This window comes from Mus caroli, chromosome 12 (assembly GCF_900094665.2).
Source record: "Mus caroli chromosome 12, CAROLI_EIJ_v1.1, whole genome shotgun sequence".
NCBI classification, from domain to species: Eukaryota; Metazoa; Chordata; class Mammalia; order Rodentia; family Muridae; genus Mus; species Mus caroli.
The window spans coordinates 42,618,949-42,639,841 of record NC_034581.1 but is presented as its reverse complement, the minus strand read 5'-3'; the positions used below and the strand labels follow the sequence as shown (position 1 = coordinate 42,639,841).

The window sequence follows — 20,893 nt, the reverse complement described above, 5'->3', positions numbered from 1 at the left end:
AATTGTTGTTGTTGTTGTTGTTGTTGGGACTTTGGCTTCCATATGAAGGTGAAACTGTCTTTGTAAAGGAATGGAAGTGTTCCATACAGATTCTGTTTTACAGAGTAATTTGAAGAATGATTTCCTTAGTTCTTTGAAGGTCTGGTAGAATTCTGTGCTGAAGCCATCTCGTCCTGGGTGATTTTTAATAACTACTCTATATCCTTGGTTTGTAAGTGTCTGTGTACTATATAGTTTTATGTCAACTTGATGCAAGCCAAAGTCAGCTAAGAGGAGGGAATCTCACTTGAGACAATGCCTCCATGAGATCAGACTTTAGGCAAACCCGGAGGACATTTTCTTAATTTGTGATTGATGAGGGAAGGCTCAGCCCATTGTGAAAGGGGCCATCCTTGGACTCCCGATCCTGGACTGTATAAGAAAACAGTCTGAGCAAGCCTTGAGGAGCAAGTAAGCAAGCACCACCTCTCCGTGACCTCTGCATCAGCTCCTATCTCCAGGTACCTGCTATATGTAAGTTTCTCTTCTGACTTCCTTCCATGATGGAAGTGTAACCCAAATAAACCCTTTCCTCCTCAAGTTGCTTTTTGGTCATGGTGTTTCATTGCAGTGATTGAAACCCTAACATTTTTTTTCCTCACTTTGCAGGTAAGAGGAAGGTAAATTCTTTTTCTTGGATATTTTCGTTATTTATATTTCAAATGTTTTCCCCTTTCCAGGTCTCCCCCTCAGAAACTCCTGATCCCATCCCCCTTTCCCTACCTCTATGAGGGTGCTCACCCACCCATCCACCCACTCCTACCTTCCTGCCCTGGCATTCCCCTACACTGGGGCATTGAACACCCTCAGGCCCAAGGGTTTCTCCTCCCACTGATGTCTAACAATGTCATCCTCTGCTACATATGCAGCTGGAGCCATGGGTACTTTTGGTTGGTGGTCCAGTCCCTGGGAGCTCTGGGGTTCTGCTGGTTGACACTGTTGCTCCTCACATGGGATGGTAAATTCTTAAAGTATGTCTTTACCATTCTCCAGATTTTCTCATTGTCTTTTATACTGTCTTTTGTAGTGGGTTGTATTGGGTTGCTTGTATTCTAATGTTACTACTAGTTCATCAAGACCTGGTTGCCCCAGATAAAAGAAAGACCAGACATAGACCCAAGTGACACCATGTGACCTTGCCCCCACTTTATTTCTGATTGGTAAATAAAGATGCTGACAGCCAATAACTGGACAAAAGGGACATAGTCAGGGTTTAAGATTCTTGAACTTGGAATCAGAGAAGAACCTTGGGGGGGAGGAGGATGGGGGGAGGGAGAGAAGAAAAATGGAAGGAGGAAGACACCATGTGTTAGGAGTCAAACAGTATGGCCCTGAGGACTGGACAATTGAATTAAGAGCAGCTCAGATAAAACATACTAACTAATAATTTGGGGTTATCGATAGGAAAGTAGATTCTAATAACAGAAAGGGTTGATAACTGCTCATATCGTATGCTGATTAAGGCTTATTGTAAATAATAAAACTCGCATACCTTATCCAGGAACTAAATGATCAAGGTGGGTAGAAACCCCAGATTAAGATTAAAAATTTCTACAAATGTCTTTCTTTTCATCTACATTTTTACTAATTTGGGTCCTCTATGTTTCTCATAATTTGGCTAAAGGTTTTATGGTCTTGTTAACTTTCCTAAGAACTAAGTCTTAGTTTCACTCTTTTTTTTTTAATTGCTTCTTTTCTCCATTACTTTCATCCTTAATACTGATCATCTCATCCAATATACTTATTTAGAAAATAGTTTATTCTTGTTTTCCCAAGGCTTCCAGGCCCATCACGGAGTTATGAATATGTGATCTCTCCAGCTTTTGTAATTTTTATGGAGACATGTAAACCTTCCTCTGTTAGTGCCTTCATCATTTGGTTTGCTTGGCTTTCATTTTTCATCTTGGAATTTTGAAACTTCCTTCTTGAATTCTTCTTTGGCTCCATTATCATTCTCTACTATGTTTAGTTTCCATGAGTTTGTGTACTTTTGTTGTTCCTTTGGCTGTTGTTCATACCCAGCTTTATTCTCTTACAGTCCGATAGAACTGTATTTATATTTGTTGAGATTTGCTTTGTATCCTAACTAATTTTGGAGAAAGTTACATTGGCTTCTGAGAGGAAACTGTATTTTTAGTGTTTGGGTGGAATATTCTGTGTATTTCTGTTTAATCCATTAGATGTATGATATCATTTAGTTCTATGCTTCAGATGGCCTCTCTATAGGTGAGAGTAGAGAATTAGAATTACTTACAAATATTGTGTAGGGTTGGGGTTAGTCTTTTTTTTTTAATTTAGTAATGTGTCTTTATGAAGTTGAATGTGCTATATTTATTGGGTTTTAAAATGTAAAATCCCCTTAGCATATTTTTTCTTTAATATGTATGAAATGCCCTTTCTTACTAAATGTTTTGGTTTAAAGTCTATTTTCTAAGAATAGTTAGTCCTTTTTATCTTTTTTTCCCATTTGTATGGAATGCTTTTTTCCTCATCTTTCCTAGTGTAGTGACTATGGTACACAGTGACATTTACTGGAGGCAGCAAAATGATGGATCTTGTTTCTGGTTCTTTTTTCTTTCTTTTTTTTTTTACAGGCAGTTTATGTATTTTTTAATTTTTTTAATTAGGTATTTTCTTCATTTATATTTCCAATGCTACCCCAAAAGTTTCCCAAACCCTCCCCCCTCAATTCCCACTTCTTGGTCCTGGCATTCCCCTGTACTGAGGCATATAAAGTTTGTAAGACCAATGGGCCTCTCCTTCCACTGATGGCTGACTAGGTCATCTTCTGATACATATGCAGCTAGAGACACGAGCTCCGGGGGGTACTGGTTAGTTCATATTGTTGTTCCACCTATAGGGTTGCAGATCCTTTGAGCTCCTTGGGTACTTTCTCTAGCTCCCTCATTGGGGGCCCTGTGATCCATCCAATAGCTGACTGTGAGCATCCACATCTGTGTTTGCTTGGCCCTGGCATAGCCTCGCAAGAGACAGCTATATCAGGGTCCTTTCAGCAAAATCTTGCTAGTGTGTGCAATGGTGTCAGCATTTGGAGACTGATTATGGGATGGATCCCCGGGTATGGCAATCTCTAGATGGTCCACCCTTTCATCTCAGCTCCAATCTTTGTCTCTGTAACTCCTTTCATGGGTGTTTTGTTCCCAATTCTAAGAAGGAGCAAAGTGTCTACACTTTTGACTTTGTTTTTCTTGAGTTTCATGTGTTTTGCAAATTGTATCTTGTATGTTGGGTATTCTAAGTTTCATGTGAGTTCTTTTGTGATTGGGTTACCTCACTCAGGATGACTTGTTTAAAGAGGAGAAATTTCAGTCCATGAAATAAGGTAACTGTTAACAAATTTATTTACTGCTCCTTTTAAAAATCATCAGCTCAATATTGCACGTTTTCTGCATGTGCGAATTTCAAGTTGTCCGTAGGAAGGAAACTGAGTATTTGTTTTTAAAGAAGAACCACACATCCTAATTGAATATTTTATTTTTGTATATCTTCCTCTGGGTTTACAGGAGATAGGTGGCAAGATGCTAACTGGGGAATTGGGACATGCTTGCTTTCCATTGGCCAAATTGTCTTTATTTTTGGCTTACAGACAAAACATTGTACTTTCAATTATAGGTATCCCTTTAAAAGTGGTGACTTAAAAACAGGTACCTTTCAGACAGTGCTTTAGCTAGAAGTGTTTTCAAGAGGGAAAGGAAGCCAGAGGAGTTAGCATGTTTCAGAGAAAGCAACACATCATGCGTATTAATGTGGTGAGACTGCAGACACACATCTAAGGATCTGGAACAAGATTCCTGTTGAAATGTGTAGCCTGGTTCTGCCACAGAGCAGCTGCAGGAAACCCCGCAGTTTATTTGATCTTTGATCTTTGCTTTTTTTTTTTTTTTTTTTTTTAAAGATTTATTTATTATATGTTTTTTTTTTTTGTCGTGACCTGTCTGTAACAGTGCCTATCCTATACATGGAACTGTTGTGAGAATTAAGTAAGTGCACAGAGCAAGCACAGCACTGCCTACCCACTGAGTGTGGTGTAACTGGTAGCTACTATATTATCATTTTTTTCAAGTACCACATACTGAGAAACTTCGCTTAGTTTTGTGAGTTGTAACTCAGTGCCACAGACTGCAAAATTGAATGGAGAGAAGTTTATTAATGATTCTTGAGGTTGGAATCACAGAAGTCAGGCTTTGGCAAGGCTTTTCAGAGTGCTCACATGGTTCAAGACATAACAAGGTAAGAACCAAGCACACACCTCACTCTTGGGACCCCTCATTAATCTGTGCAATGCATTAGTACATTCCTAACAATGGAGTCCTAATTAATTGCCACTTAAAATCTTAATTGATTCCATATCATATACCTCACTTTGCAGAGTAATTTGAAAATAAGTTTCGTTAGGAACATTCAAAACAGAGCACATTGGTGATAAGATACACTCTTTTATAGACACTAAGAAGCAAAATATATGAAACATGTTTGTTGTGGACTCAATGTAGTGTAGTGTTAACAAATAGATATGTGCATAGCTTTTAAAATTATAAAACACTTCTCAATGGCAATGATTATCTTTTTTTTACATTATATTGTTTATATTTAATTGATTTTGTAAGATAACAATTAAAATCCTGATATAGTAGTTTGCCCTTATCAGCAGGAGATACTAAGTGACTTGTTAATAATCTATGTGTAGTATAATAAACTCTTACATATTTTATGTTTTATATATAAGTATTATATATAAATATATCATATTATATATGTCATTTATAATATGCTTTTCCCTACACAAGCATATCTATGTTTAATTTATATATCAGGCATAGTAACAGATCGCCACCATAGCTAACAAAGCCGAATAATTATAATATATAGAAAACTATATATGAAGAGGGTCTTTCATGTATTTCATCCTACTGTGGTCACACATGATGTGCCAAAGGCAGAATAAGGTGCCTTGTGAGATGGTGAAATAAACAACCATGAATTATGGCGCAATGCCAATTTACAGGGAACCTTCTTCCTTGACTTGAAATACTGACTGTCGGAAAGGATGACTGGTGCCTGGCAAGCAGGTAGGTACTGCACAGAGTGGCCATGCAGGACAAAGGATGAGTCACATGGCTGGCAGGGCTCAACAGGGTGGATGTGCTTTTGTCACTGCCTAGAAAAGCATACATTTTAGCTTACCAGTTGTTATTTCTGGAACTTTTTCATTATTTTTGGATTATGATTGACTATGTATAGTTTGGAACTTTTAAATATAAAACTGTGGGTGCCAGGATAGCAAATATATTATTATTATATTTTAGGGGAAAAATGGAAACTTGCAAAATAAAGAAATATATGAAAATGCTAGTTTCTATTTTTGGATTACTTACAGTTTCTGATATTTTTAAATTTAAATGTCTTTTGGTATATAGCATTCTGCTAATTATGAATATACTTTCACATATCTCTCATATGGTAATAGGGTTTTGTTACATTCTTCAGACTCTGTAGATCCTGAGATGTTCCTAGTGTCACACCATGTTCAGCAGATTTATAAAGCTAACCGTAGGCTGCAGAGTCCCAGGATGTGTAAAGGGATCTGGCAGGGATCTCTTGTCCTGCTGACTCATCATCTCACTGTCCTCTCTGTGTGCTTCTCTCCTATAAAATGTGAGTTAACAGAGGGAAGTTCACTTTTAAAGTATTTAGAACCGAGTTCATAGTAGACACCATCAATTTACTATTTTTATTTTAATTTTATCATTACACTCAGATATTTTTTAAAATTATAGTTAGTTTTATTGCCTAATGTTATGAGTAAAACTGACCATTCTTACTTTTTGTTCTTAAAACCTTAACTTTTCTGGCCCTTGTTTTATTTGTAAAGTATTCCTGATCATACCTGCTTTATAGACTATGTGAACTGAAATGAAGTATATGCATAAAGCAGTTAGCAGATTCTAACAGCAGTGGAAGGCATGTCTCCTGTCCTTAGAATAGGGAGCAGGGGCAGACTGAATTCGGTTCTCTGCCTGTCAGTATAGCCAGCTTGCTCAGTTTCTCACCTCACACAGGAAAAACACAAAACACAAAACACAGTGCTAAAGTCTCTGGACATATTAGAGGCCACTGTTAATTTTCCATGCAAGTAGAAATAGTTACAGATGTAAATAAGGCAGGAAGGTGAGGGGCGTGGGGAGAGAAAGGGAGGGAGGGAAGAAGAGCAGGGCTCTGAGGGAAGAGGAAGGGAGAAGTCCTGGGGATACTTAATAGAACTTTCTAGTATATCTAGAAATTTCTGATTCCATGTTAATAACAATACCAGCAAGACAAAGATTGATACCCAATACTTAATAGGTTTTGATAATTGAAAGTAACAATTGATCATTGTTTTAAAAGATGTAGGTTTCACCTCACCTGTCAGAGTTTCATAAGTTAAAATTGATACATCGACACTAATTGTTTATTGTTTCATGCTGTAGGTAAGAAATCCATCTAATTCACTTTCTAAGATTATTTTCGTAAGTTCAGAGCTAAGACTGAAGGAAAGACCATCCAGAGACTGCCCCACCTGGGAATCCATCCTATATACCACCAACAAACCCAGACATTATTGCATATGCCAGAAAGATTTTGCTGACAGGACCCTGACATAGCTCTCTCTTGTGGGTCTATGCCAATGCCTGGCAAATACAGAAGTGGATGCTCACAGTCAGCTATTGGATGGAACACAGGGCCCCTAATGAAGGAGCTAGAGAAAGTACCCAAGGAGCTAAAGGGTTCTGCAACCCTATAGGAGGAACAATGATATATATGAACTAACCAGTACCCACAGAGCTGTGTCTCTAGGCGCATATGTAGCAGAGGATGGCCTAGTCAGCCATCATTGGGAAGAGAGGCCTCTTGGTCTTGCAAAGATCATATGCCCCAGTACAGGAAAATACTAGGACCAGGAAGTGGGAGTGGTGGGTTGGGGAGCAGGGCAGGGGGAGGGTATAGGGGGCTTTGGGGATAGCATTTGAAATGTAAATGAAGCAAATATCTTATAAAAATTGTTTTTATAATTTAAATAATGTATTCATAGAGTTAAATTAGAAAGTAGCATAGAAAGACTTGAAGTCAAGTGAAAGTTGTAGCCCTTTTTACATTGTAATAATGTTTTGGACTTGCTGCTTTCAGATTGGTCTGATTCCCTGACCCCATCTCTCCTTTTGTTTGCTGGGAACTGTGTTTCTCAAAGCATGAACTTGACAGATTCCCATTTCCCTGCTGTTTTTTTTTTCTTCCAATTTTTTATTAGGTATTTTCTTCATTTACATTTCAAATGCTATCCTGAAAGTCCTCTAGAACCTCCCCTCGCCCTGCTCCCCTACCCACTCACTCCCACTTCTTGGCCCTGGCATTCCTCTGTACTGGGGCATATAAAGTTTGTAAGACCAAGGGGCCTCTCTTCCCAATGATGGCCGACTAGGCCATCTTCAGGTAGTGTTTCCCTTTCTTCTACTGCCTTTTCTCCTTCCACTCCTCCTCCTCCCCCATCCCCTCCCCCGGGCTCTCTAGGTATGGTTTACTATATATGATCCAGGCTGGTATAGAACTAAGGTCGTCCACCAATCTTAGTCTCCAGGGTTCTGAAATTACAGGCATGCATACCATACCTACCTAACTTCCCTTTCTGATTTGCTGTTTCTGGAATGAGAGTAACTGTGTGTTCAAATGATAGTTGTGGAATCTTTTATCACACTCAGAAACACAAACCTTTACTATGTACTTACTTTATTACTTTAATATGGCTTATTCTGAGGAATCTAATACAGATTCTAACTTAGTTCTACTCTTATTCTCACTTTCCAGGTGGGTATCAGACAGAGGACTTACCCAAGTCCACTGGCTAGTACTAGTCTAATCTAGATTCTAGATCTCATCTAGATCTAATCTAAGTTCAGATCTTGCTTTGAGAGCTTGGACTCTTCATAGTTTTCCTTTGTCTATATGAACTGCAGGCTCAGTATTTATCTACTAATATATTATTTTAAAAATCACTTGAAGTAAGGAAAGAGACTGTACTTTAAAGTGAATTAGAAGAAAGCCTACAAAAAAAAAAGAAGAAGAAAGCCTACAATTGAATTGTGTTTTCTGCATGCATATATTTGCATATATTATGGAATTTCAGTTAATGGGTGAAACATAATTTTCCTGATAACCAAACTTCCATCTTAATCATTACCACTTTAAAATGAAATTGGCATTTTCCACCTGAAATAGGGCATAGTCTTCTAACACATGACGGATAACTAAATAAAATTAGAGAACCAATAATTTTTTGATAAAGTTAGAATTCTTTAAGAGTGGGATTAGATATATACCTTTTCCTAAAAATTAAAATCATAAAAACACCAAAACTTCTATTTTGAATGAAATGTTTCAACTAAGGACTGAAATTAAAAATGAATTTAGTTTTACTTGGCATAGTTAGTTAACAATAAATTCTGTTTAATACTGAATGGTTTTTATTTATAATAATAAGTAATATCTATTTTGTGAAGTTTTATGCTTCTTCACTGAAGAAGCCTATTGCCTTACTGCTGTGACTATAATTTCTGAGTCTAGGTGGTACAGTGTCAGCACAGCGAAGCAGGAAATTACTCTCCTGTGTCAGCTACTGTAGTTACAGTATGAAAAGGTTTGAGATGGGATGTAATTCTCTTATCTTTACTCACAAATCTCATATGACATTCAAATATATTTTAAAAATCAAGAGTTTTAAGTGTTTTATCACACACATAAAAATGTTCGCCTGCTGTCAATTCCACTCCATTTCCTCTAAATACTTTGTGTATATTCTTTTCCAGTTTTTTCTTTGAGAATCTACTGTAATTATATCATGTTCCTCTTCCCCTTCCCCACCTCTCAACCCTTTCACATAGGCTCCTTGCTCTCTTTCAGGCTGGTGGCCTTTTAAATTGTTGTTTATACATATTTGAACACGTATCCACATATATTCTGAAGTACATAGGCTGAAGTACAGCCTTCTCGGTCTGTATGATGTTACCTGTATGTTTGTTTCGGGGCTCATCACTTGAGTAACCACTTGATACGCTCTTACCTGGGGAAAGTGATTTCTTCCACTATCAGCATTCCTTAGGCACCTGTGGTCCTTTGTGTAGGGTTGAAGCATCATAAACCATCGACTTTAGCAAGTTTATATTGTTCAGATTATGTTTATGTAGTTTGTCATGGATGTGGCTTCTGACATTACTAGGAGACACAATCTCAGAACCACTCTGTGATAATCTGGCTCTAGCAATATCTCTTCCCCCTCTTCAACAATGTTCCTTGAAGCTTAGGTCCAAGAGTTCTGTTACAGATGTGATGTATCTATTATGATTGGTGCTGCAACTTTACATTTGGATTGGTTGTGGGTTTTCCGCAATGGTTTTGATCTGTTGTAAAGAGAAATTGCTGTAACTAGGGGTAAGTACTATATATATTTGTGGGTGTAAGGATAAATATTTTACATATAGTTTAAGGGTTATACTGTACTGGTTTAGAAAAGTTTTGGTTGTAGGTTCTCCACAATCCATGAGTTCACTAGCCCTGCATACTTATAGTTGAAAGATTCCAGGACCAGGAATAATTTCTCTCTCTCTTTTTTTTATTAGATATTTTCTTTATATACATTTCAAATTTCAAATGCTAACCCAAAAGTTCCCTATATCCTCCCCACGCCCTGCTCTCCTACCCACCCACTCCCTCTTCTTGGCCCTTGCCCTGTACTGAGGCATATAAAGTTTGCATTACCAAGGGGACTCTCTTCCCAGTGATGGCTGACTAGGCCATCTTCTGCTACATATGCAGTTAGAGACACGAGCTCTGGGTGTACTGGTTAGTTCATATTGTTGTTCCTCCTATTGTTGAATGAGTCTTAAGACTTATTAAAGAGCTGTTGGTTACCACGGAGATATATGCGCTACTTACTCCTGCACCTTTGGGCTTATTATATCATGCTTGGTCAGTGAAGAGGTTCATAGGCATTATAGCAGAATAGGACTGTTGGTTACCTCCCTGCTTTGTAAGTTTACATGGTCCCTTCTGGTACCCAGAAAGCTACTCTTCAGGGAAGGGCCTTTGCATTAGTTTCAGCCTAGGGCCTTTTGTGTTGTGTGTCTGAAGTGCTAGTGTCTTCAGCAGTAGGATTTACCTTCCAACTCTGGGGTGCAACCAAGGTGGTATAACAATAGCTGGCAATGTTTGTAGGCTCTCTTGGAAAATTATGAGCAGCAACTCAAAAGAGGGCTTCTCAGGCCTGGTGTTGGGGTATTTGTTAAATTGTCTTTGGCTCTTAGAGTGAATATTGTCAGCCCAGAAGTGACAATTATATTTAGACTATATTTGTACATTTTTTTTACCAGCTTAGTAGTATTTTGAGGTAGACAGTTAATAGTATGATTTCTTGTGACTTTTTCAGATTTAGTTTTATTTCACCTTTACCCTCCTTTCTTGGGTATTTATGCCCTCACTAATTGGAGGCCCAGTTTTCCCATTTCCCATTGCAGATAGCCTGTGTTCTGTTAATCCCCTTTCCTCAGCACCTCTCCAACAGTGGTCCCTCATCAGTGTTTTGGTTTTTGGAGTTCTTCAAGGCTATGCATTCCCATCTGAACGTTTGGAGCTAGGAGGCACATATGAAAGAGAGCATTTGACATTCATCTTTCTGCATCTGGATTACTTCATTCACTATTGTCTTTTCTTCTATGCATCTAACTGAAAAGTTCATGATTTCATTTTTCCTTATTGCTGAATACTATTTTATAATGTATGTTTACCACATTTTTATTATTCATTCATTGAATGATGCTTGGTTTGTTTTTATTTTCTATCTATTGTGAATAGAATAGAACGTCAGAGAGCATGGCTTAGCAAATATCTGTGCTGTAGGATATCTAGTCTTTTGGGAATATGCCAAGCAGTGGTGTATATATCATATATATAATATGATATATTTATTCTTAGCTTTTTAAGAATTCTACATACTTATTTCCAAGGTGGCTGGGTCATTCTGCATTGGCAGCAGTGGTGAGTGAGAGTTTCCAATTGTTCATTTCTCCATGTTTTGTTGTCAATTGTTTAGTAGACATTACCACTCTGATTGGAGAAAGATCAACTTTAAGTGTATTCTTCAAAATGATGCTTGTTTTCTATAGCGGTGATAGTAGTCCTCAAATTCATTTAGCCTCTTCAACTAGTAGTAAAGCATTTTCAGGGTATCTTTTAAAAGTCTTGGGCATATTGACATATTAAAAACTGTTAGTACAAGCCTCAGCAGTAAATAATAACACAACTCATAAGAGTTGGGTAGAACCTAAATAGTTCCATGCCACTGCTATTGTAATTGAATTACTTCACAAATGAATAAATGAGGAAAAATAACATAAAGATTAAATCATTGCCCTAAAGTATGTTTGAGAGTGTCTTTGTGATACACACACACACACACACACACACACACACACACATATATATATATATATATATATATATATATATATATATAAATTGTTTTATTTTTATATGCTTATAAGTTTATACATATATATGTGTATGTATGTATGTGTGTGTATATATATATATATATGGAACTATATATATGGAACTTGGGGTATAAATGAAATTTGTTTATAGTTCTTTAGGTTTATCCTACTATAGTATTAGTCTAACAGGATTTTATATGAAATCTTACTTCCTAGTCTAAGAGCCTCATTGAATGTAAAAAAATTAGATGAAATATCAGACTTAAGAAACTTTACAATTTTATCTAGATTTCTTGTGAATTAAAAATTCTGTTGCTACTGTAATCTTATCAACGAAAGCCTCTGGCAGGTGACAAATTCTGTTTTGCTTTATAGTTGCGACTGTCTTTGCGGTGTATAGACAAAGCAGTCGGATTTCTTTTCTCAGTGAAGTCTTCACGTCACTAAAGTAGCACAATTAGTGCCTTCAGTACTATAGTTTAAGTTTGTTGCAGCTCAAACTTTCTCCTTCATTTTCACTTAAGAAAATTATGAGAAAAATTATCATTAAATATAATTACTTAAAGGCATTTTAACATATGCTTAAATAGAATGTATGGTCCTAGGGTTATGGAAAACGCTTATTTTCAGTTTATGATAAATGAGAGTTTGGATATATAGCCTGTCTTACATACGAAGAGATGTTTAGATTTAAGAATATCAAAAGCAGTAGATAAAATAGAGGGTCTCAAATATGTACCTGACTATATCTTGTAGAAATGCAATTAAAACAATCTCATATTTATTTTGTAATGAATCTATAATAATACCATATGTCTAAGGAGAGAACTTAATGCCGTTCACAGTGTTACAGTTAACAGTTTCAATAAGGATGAGGGTAAGAATAAATTCCACAGTTGCTGTATTGCATGTTAAGCTTAACCTGTCTGATTGTACTTTTTTAAATATAATTATTTTGTGGCATTTTTGTTTCCATTAATGTCTGGGCACCACATGTATTACATGCCCATGGAGGTGAGAAGAGGGCCCTGGAGACCCAAGAACTGGATGGCCTTACAGATGGTGGTAAGCAGGCATGTGGGTGCTGAGAATCAAAGTGGAGACTCTTAAGGAGCAGCCGGTGCTCTTAACTGCTACAACATATCTCTAGCCTCCAATTATACTCCAATTTCTTTCTTTCTTCTTTCATATTTGAGATTGTAATTTAATTACAGCATTTCTCCATTTCCTTTCCTCCCCTCAAACCCTCCCGCATACCCCTAAGCTCTTGTTCAAAATCATGCCCTCGGTTTTTTGGTTTTTGTTCTTTACTAATTATCATTGCATATAAAGTGTTGAGTCCCTATATAATTACTTGTATGAATGTTTTCAGGGCAGACCATTCATTATTAGATAACCAGTGATGTACTCTAACCTTCCTAGGTTAGAGTACATTGTTCCTAGAATTCTCTTAAGGGCAAGAAGTTGTTTGTAAAGTTGAGTCTTTGTGTGCTCTGTCTAGTTTGGCATGTTCATTGATGTTGTCTTTGTTTAGCTTACATTTGGGCAGTCATTTGATTGAATTTGATGATGTAGCTTCTGGCATTGCTAAGAGATACAGTCTCGCAGCAAAATCCCTGATCCTTTGCCTCTTAGAATCTTTCTCCATCATTTTCTGCAATGTTCCCTTAGTGGAACGTTTTGTAAGTGTTTCTACTGGGACTGGACTCTACAACTCTGTAGTTTGATTGGGTGAAGGTTTTTGTTGTTGTTTTGTAGTGGTTTCTATTTATTGTAAAGAGAAGTTTCCTTTGATGAGAGATAAGATATAAGGGTATAAAGACCAATGCTTATAGATTGTTGTTAGGGATTCTGCTGGTGGGTAAATAACTGTTTGTAAAGTCTCTTCCAATACTCATGACTTCATTTGTTCTGGGTAGTTAGCTAGGTTTCCAGTACGAGGCATGGTCTCCCTTTAGTTATACAGGTCTTAAGTACAATCTGAGTTCTCAACTGTACTTTTACTAGTGTTTTTCTGTACACATTTTCATCATGCTCCTGTTCCCTCTCAACTTCAAATTCTGTCTCTCAGATAGATAGATAGATAGATAGATAGATAGATAGATAGATAGATAGATAGATAACTTCAAATTCTGTCTCTCAAATAGATAGATAGATAGATAGATAGATAGATAGATAGATAGATAGATAGATAGACAAACAGATGATAGATAGAAAGATGATAGACAGGCAGATATATAGATGATAGATGAGTAAAACCACATCCTAAAACAACTAATAAGACAAAAGCCAATACACCCAGAGTCAGCTTTGTGTTGACCAGCCCCTCCTAGGCAGGAGGTCGGCCCTGGAGTGTGGTTGATATATTCAATGACACTTTATTGGAGAAAACTGATTTTTCTTTGCTAGTGAGTTGAACTTTTTATTCTAGTTTCCTGTTTACTTCAGTTTTATAGATTTGATAGCTATTGTTGTAAAGGAATGGTATGTTCAAAATATGAAAGTAGTTGAGGGATATCAGGAATACTAAAGATAAAAGCAGAAGGGTGTAAATAAATCTATACAAATTAAAAATTACTTTTAAGACTTCTTTAAGGTAGAAAATTGTATCAGATCATTTCATTATAGTCTAGTCTTCAGACTAGAGCAACGATATTTTTTTGAGATTATAATGTAATTACATTTTTTTCTTCCCTTTCTTACTCTCAACCCTCCCAAATAGTTTTTCGCACTCTCCTTAAAATACATACCATCTTTTTTGATTGTTATTGTATGAATATATAAATATGTATAAACATACATTTTTCTAAATACAACCAACCTAATCCATATCCTGTTAGTTGTATGTATCCTTTCAGGGCTGACCATTTCCACTGGACCAGCAAACGCACGATGTGCTCCTCCCTAGCAACCATAATATCTGAAAAAGCAACAAGAGACCTATTAACTCTTTGACTAAAATACAAAAAGTACCTATATTATATATAATTCTTTGTATAAATATGCATATTTAAACTTTTCTCATCTGCACTGATGGTATTCCTTCTAAGAACTGAATACTACCTAACAAAATTCCCAATACCAGACATGAGAAGTCCTTTTGCTGTTGCCCTTGTTTGCTCCCAGAGGTGGAAGGTTAGTTTCTATTGCTGAATAAACTGTGCCCTTGACACAAGTCCAGAGATTCCTGTGTTGGCACTAACCTGGATGTCTCTTCCCTGTGGGCTAGCTTTCATGATACCAGAAGGTGTGGCCTGCGTGCTAAAGTTCCTGCATTGGCCAAATTTATTCAGAGCATCAGGCAATGTTACTCTGAGGGTTAAAAAGAGTCACCTGAGTGAGTAGAGGATACAATCACTAGGACAAGGTACACTTGTCAAAACATGTCTTTTGCATAAAGGCATATGAATAACAATAGCTGAAGTAAACCACTCCAATCAGTTACTCCTGGGAAGAGGACACATTCCAAGAACAGTCTGTGTTTCAAAGATACTGAAGTCACAAGTCTCTTGTTCTCTTCTCTTGGAGATTTCTCACAAGCATTCAGAATTCTCCTTTCTTGGATTGTGCTCCAACAATTGGTTTTATACTAGATTATTTTAATTATTTAGTGTCAAATGACTAGTTTTTATACAGTAATAAGAAATGGTAACCTAACTTTACAGCCTCTAAAAGTTTGTAATTATAAATTATCACAGTAGCCATTATTGCTTTGTACCTGTGAGGAGTGAGTAAGAAAATTTGTGTTGAATTGTGTGTACTGACTTAGGATGGCAAGTGATTGTAAAACGAATGGGTTATTCTAACAGTTATAAACATCATTGTAATGTTACCATATCCTTGAAAAGTGTGACATTTAAACATGGATAAGTTCATGTATAATTTAGTTGTGTAAAATGCTGATGCCTTTATTTAAAATGAGGTACCTGAGTTTTTGAGAATCCTCCTTCAAGTATTCATTTAAATGTTAAATGCTCAGAAGGTGAGGGAGATATTATGTTATTAAACTATGAGTTAGAACGTTCTCTAAAATTGTTTTAGATTTCTTAAGTGTAAATATCAATTGTTCATTTGAAACAAACAAACAAACAAACAATCCAGTCTTCTCTGTTGCTATCTTTAAGAATTTAAATTTTTAGGCTCCCTATTTCATTCACAGTGCTGAGGATGGAATCCAGAACTCTGATCATGTCAGGAAACTGCTCTGCCCCTGAGCTACATCTCTAGCCTTTACCTTCTTAGTTTACAGAAAACCAAATATTCTCTACAAATCTGCTAAATACTTGCATTATATGATTTTAATCACAGTATTCTTAATAAATTTTACAGACTATCAATAAGCTCCATTTTATAACATTCTATTTATACATTATGTGTTGGCATGTGCCTTGCGGACATCAGAGGACACCTTGTACAGTGGTTCTTGCTTCACGTTGTGCATCCTGGACCTGTAACTCAGGCCACCTCACCTTCACCTTAAGAGCCTTAACCTGCTGAGCCCTCTCAGTGGCCCACAGTTCTCTAATCAGGAGCTGAAGAAAAACTTGAAGAAAGTTCTTATATACCCTGAGACTAGTATATGTTACAAAGTATAGATAATAAGGTAATGCTGATATTTGGCCCAATACTAATGGGACACTGTAGGAAATGACTAATGGGAGTCACTAGTCAGCTCCTTATTGGTAACTATTCCATAGACAGTATTGGCTGAGGTGAGGAATGCAGGGACATGTAAACTGCATGGTTTTCTTTGTTTTCAGTGTGAGCGTTGGTCACAATTAAGTACAGTAGTGTTTATTGGCTCTTTCACTCTGGACATTTTAGGTCTGTGTAGTCTCTCTAGTGTGAACTTTAATCTCATAGTCAGTTTATAGCATCTTCCCCCTTGTTGCTTAATGCTGGTCAGATGTGGACTGTCCAGTGATGTGGCAGCAGAAGAGGTTGACATGTAGTTGCTCACTCTGCTTTGCTTCTATGAGTAGAGACTAATCTAACACGTTACCATTTCTATCCTTCACTGGTTCATGGAGAAGTGTGGTGAAGGGGAAAAGGCTTACCTATTTGAGATCTGTTGTTCCTTCCCTTCGGTCTCTGCTGCCCAGCCTTACAACTTAACTAGTTCCCCGCATTCTGTGCAACCTGAGAAACGATGGCTAGCTCTACTTGAGTGCTTTCACATAGTGCATTGTATTTCTCAGTTGGTTCAGAGGAGCCATTTCCTTATGACCGATGACTGGTGTGTAGAGAGAATCACTCTGCAATAAGGGGATCTGAGAAGGGTCACTCACGTAAGTGCTGCAGGGCTGGGTCTCTTTCGCAGAAAAGTCCTACCTTGTCCCATCACACTTTGCTAGTCTTGCTGGAAGAGTTCCATTCCTGCTCCTTGTATCCCAGGAAGCATATTCTACCACTTAACCATGCTTAATCTTTAAGCTGTTTGCAGCTATTTTATTCTGTCATTGGTCACTGAATTGAAATACTGTGTTTCCTGGTCTTCTCTGAGAACCCTGTCAACAGTACGTTTGTCATCCTATGTTATGTTTCCATAACATAGATTTGTTTTGGGTTTATACACTTCTTGCAAGTATTCACTGCATTTTATATTAAATGGCTTGATTTTTTTTTTCTATTAGAATATGCTTTTCAAGTTAGCTGATCCTCTACGTGACTGTTTTACCTTGTATATGGTTTTGGACCCGAAACTGAAGAAACAGTGTTTTGTTGCTAAGTGAATGAATGAATCCTTTTATTCAGACTCAAACTTCTGAAAATAACTTTGACATATTCCATAGTTTTTCTCTTCCAGGGATTTACATAGTATATAACTTATTGTTTGTTTTATAGTGCTTTGCTGACCTTGAACTCAAGGCCTTACACTTGCTATGCAAGTCTCTGCTATTAAGCTAGATTCTAAACCTTAGGAGTTTTTTAAAGCTCTTTTAGTATTTTTTTAAAGTATATGTGCCTATAATCATTTCCTCAACTGAATTATCCATATCGATAATTAATTTCATTTTCTATGATGCTGTTAGATTGAGTTGCACGCACTGCTTACCTAAGTGCCCTTCTTAGAGGAAAATATGCTCTAATGTCTTAACATATTGGACCGGCCATATTGTTGTCCTTACAGGTTCCTGCATGTGTATTTTACTCTCATCCTTTCCTGTGCAGATTCTGGACTGCCTCTCTCATAAAACTATTCTTTTTCTGTGTATACATATTGGAATGTATCACTATATGACATCTAACTGTTATCATGAAAAGTCTCTAGAAAAGCTTCTTTCATTGAAATGGTTGGGGCACTGTATATTTTTGTAATCTCCATTAACAAACGTTTTGCCTACTGAGTATCTGTAATGCACGGTGGGAGCTACCTGTTATTTTCCTGGTTTTAGAACACATCTCACTTTAAGAAATTCCACACCATGTCTTCTATAATATGGGAGTATTTTGAGCTTATTTTCAGGACAAAATGTACTGTCTTGTGACAGCTCAAAGACTCCTTCCCTAAAAGCATGTATACTTTTGAATATGTATTACCTTTTATCTTCAGAAAACAACATTTCCAAGGATTTGGGAAAATAAAATTTAAAAGCAGATCATTAATACCATTATCTTTTCAAGCATGCAATCTCCTGCTGTATTTTACAAATTTATTGATATATAAATATATTTACATGTGGTGAAAATGAAAGTGATAAAGCAAGTGAAATCACTAGTCACTAGTCACTGCTGTTGATATAGTAGGCCAAGTGTCAAAATGCATGTCTCATCAAGGGTGTGTGGTGTTAAAGAACATCACTATAAATGGAGATTCATTTCACATGAGAAGTAGCAGCTACGTAGACTTCTACATTTAATTTACAAAGATTACCTCTACTTTTTGTGTTAAGTTTCTTAAATGAGTTATTAGTAATTCCTTGAAATTCATCGGGGACACTGGAGAACATCTTAAGAACCTTACAAAAGCTTATGGTAGGTTTTCAGTGGAAGAATTTAGGGACTCATTCATGTGTCTTTATTTCAATGTGCAATTTTACAGAATTTCTGGCTTCTGTATGCTTTGTATATGAAAATTATACCAAGAACCCCTGGTCCCTGTCTTGTAAGTGAAGAGACCAACAAACAGTCCTTTCTCCTTTTTACCCCATGCTGACCCAAAATGGAAGTGCTATTTATTCATACTGTGTCTTAACTGTAGAAAGACAAGAAGATTGAGTGGGGACTGGGAGTAGCTATTTCAGACTGCACTGAGTACATGTGCCAGTGTAAATACATTCTTAATTAGCAAATTAGAGGAAAAATTCTTGACTTAAAGAGCACATTATTTTGACAGTTTTGTTGGACTTTCACACAAACCACCTCAGTCTCAGAAGTATTATGTTATTTAAATAAAGTGGTATGAGTTTTGTCATAGTGATCAGTTCTTAGTTTAAGAACACACATAACATAGCCTGAGGCATACACAGCATGGCTGCTGTGTTCCATAGATTCAGAAAAGAGCAAAGAATGGAAAATAGTTATTGCAGTTTCTCTCTACATTCTTGTTTAGGCCTGCTGTTAATTACAAATAGTTGCTACTTAAATGACATTCCAAATAAAGACTTTTGAATATTAAGTCAACCCCTGATATAGTTATCTCTTGTGAGGCTATGCCAGTGCCTGGCAAATACAGACTGGATGCTCACAGTCATCTATTGGATGTAACACAGGGCCCCCAATGAAGGAGCTAGACAAAGTACCCAAGGATCTAAAAGGGGTCTGCAACCCTATAGGTGCAACAACAATATAAACTAACCAGTACCCACAGAGCTCCTGTCTCTAGTTGCATATGTAGCAGAGGAGTAGTTATATATGTTGCATATGTAGTAGTTGGCTATCAATGGGAGGAGAGACCCTTGGTCTTTTGAAGATTATATGTCCCAGTCCAGGGGACTGCCAGGGTCAGGAAGCAGGAGTGGGTGGGATGGGGAGCAGGGNGGGGGGAGGGTATAGGGGACATTCAGAGAGGAAACTAGGAAAGGGGATAGGATTTGAAATGTAAATGAAGAAATTATCTAATAAAAAATAAAATAAAATAAAATAGTGTGAACTCTGTAGAAAAGTATAAGCATGAAGTGTCAGTAGAGACAGGAAGTGAGGATTCCCCTTCAGCACGCGGAAGTGGCATTCTTAGAGACTCATTTTTGAATTCTTTCTAATTCAATCCAAGGTGAATTGTAGGTAAAGAGTATTACTGTAGTAAATTCAAGATGCATTAATAAACTTCAGTAGTGATGAATTAAAGCCATCTTACTCTTCATTAACCTACTGTTTACATGGTCCTAAAAAAAATGACTATTTCTAGAGAGTAACCCAGTTTAACTTCGGAGGACGACAGTTATTCTGTGTACAAGATTTTTAAAATTCTATAATTTGAAATATAATTTGTCACTAGATGTTGATAACTAGTCACCTCATTAAAATTAATTTACAGTTTTGGAATGACCTTTTCCCCATTTCTCTAATGGTATATTTGTGTGGCTTAGCTTCAAGTTTGGTGTCTCAGCCTGTTTTGGATTCCCCCACATCCTTGATCTGTCATCTTCAAACAACAAAAAAACCCAGTGAACTAGGTGAACAGTAATGGATAATACTGTATAAATTTACTTATTCTAGAGATAATTCTGTTGAAATAATGTTATAAATGAATATATGCTTGGGTTTGTTTGGTTTTTTTTTTTTTACCATGTTTTACATTTAGTTTATAACTGTGTTGTGAATTGAACAGCTGTATTCTGTTCCTTGCAGTCATTCTTAACATCCAGCCTTTAAATGAGTGGCAGTCATCTGTGTAGGTCTCTCGTGACTGAGTGATGTATTGTGTTTTGCCGTGGCAGTTTTCACCCAGTCGCTCCTGTTCTTAAATATGTTCATTTTCTATAGTACTCTTCACCCCTGTATGTATGTACAGGAATCACTTCACCCACCACCGAATTGCAGCCACTCCTGAAGTGGAACGCAGCCACTGTTTAACAGCGCGCTTTCCCCTAGGTGCTGCCAGCGGCAGAAGAGCTTGTACATGGGCCCGTACAGAAGGTATTTCTCCACTGTGCCATCTGCAGAGTGACAGTGACTAGGAGTGCTACATAGACTGTAAGTTCCTTGTGTACCCACCATAGACTGGAAAACTCAGTAAGACAGAGTCACAGATAGCTCTGGAGGGCAGGCAAACCCGCTGCTTCTCTCCCTGGCTCTAAATGTGATTTGTGATCGCAACCAAGCTGGATTATCTCATAGATGAATGGATGAACCACTTTTTGGAAATTAATTTATTT

The 20,893-nt window shown here is 37.0% G+C and overlaps 1 protein-coding gene across 10 annotated transcripts in view; it reads left to right on the top strand.

Annotated features, from left to right (window-relative positions):
• The window catches only part of Nova1 (NOVA alternative splicing regulator 1), a 121,018-nt gene that overhangs the window by 32,295 nt on the left and 67,830 nt on the right, over positions 1–20,893 (top strand). For 3 of the 10 annotated variants that reach the window (XM_029484830.1, XM_029484827.1, XM_029484829.1), the window contains exon 3: positions 20,610–20,711. The exons of the other annotated variants lie outside the window; for them this stretch is intronic. The gene's annotated coding sequence lies outside the window, so the exon portion shown is untranslated. The remainder of the gene's footprint in view (positions 1–20,609; positions 20,712–20,893) is intronic. 10 annotated transcript variants of the gene reach the window in all.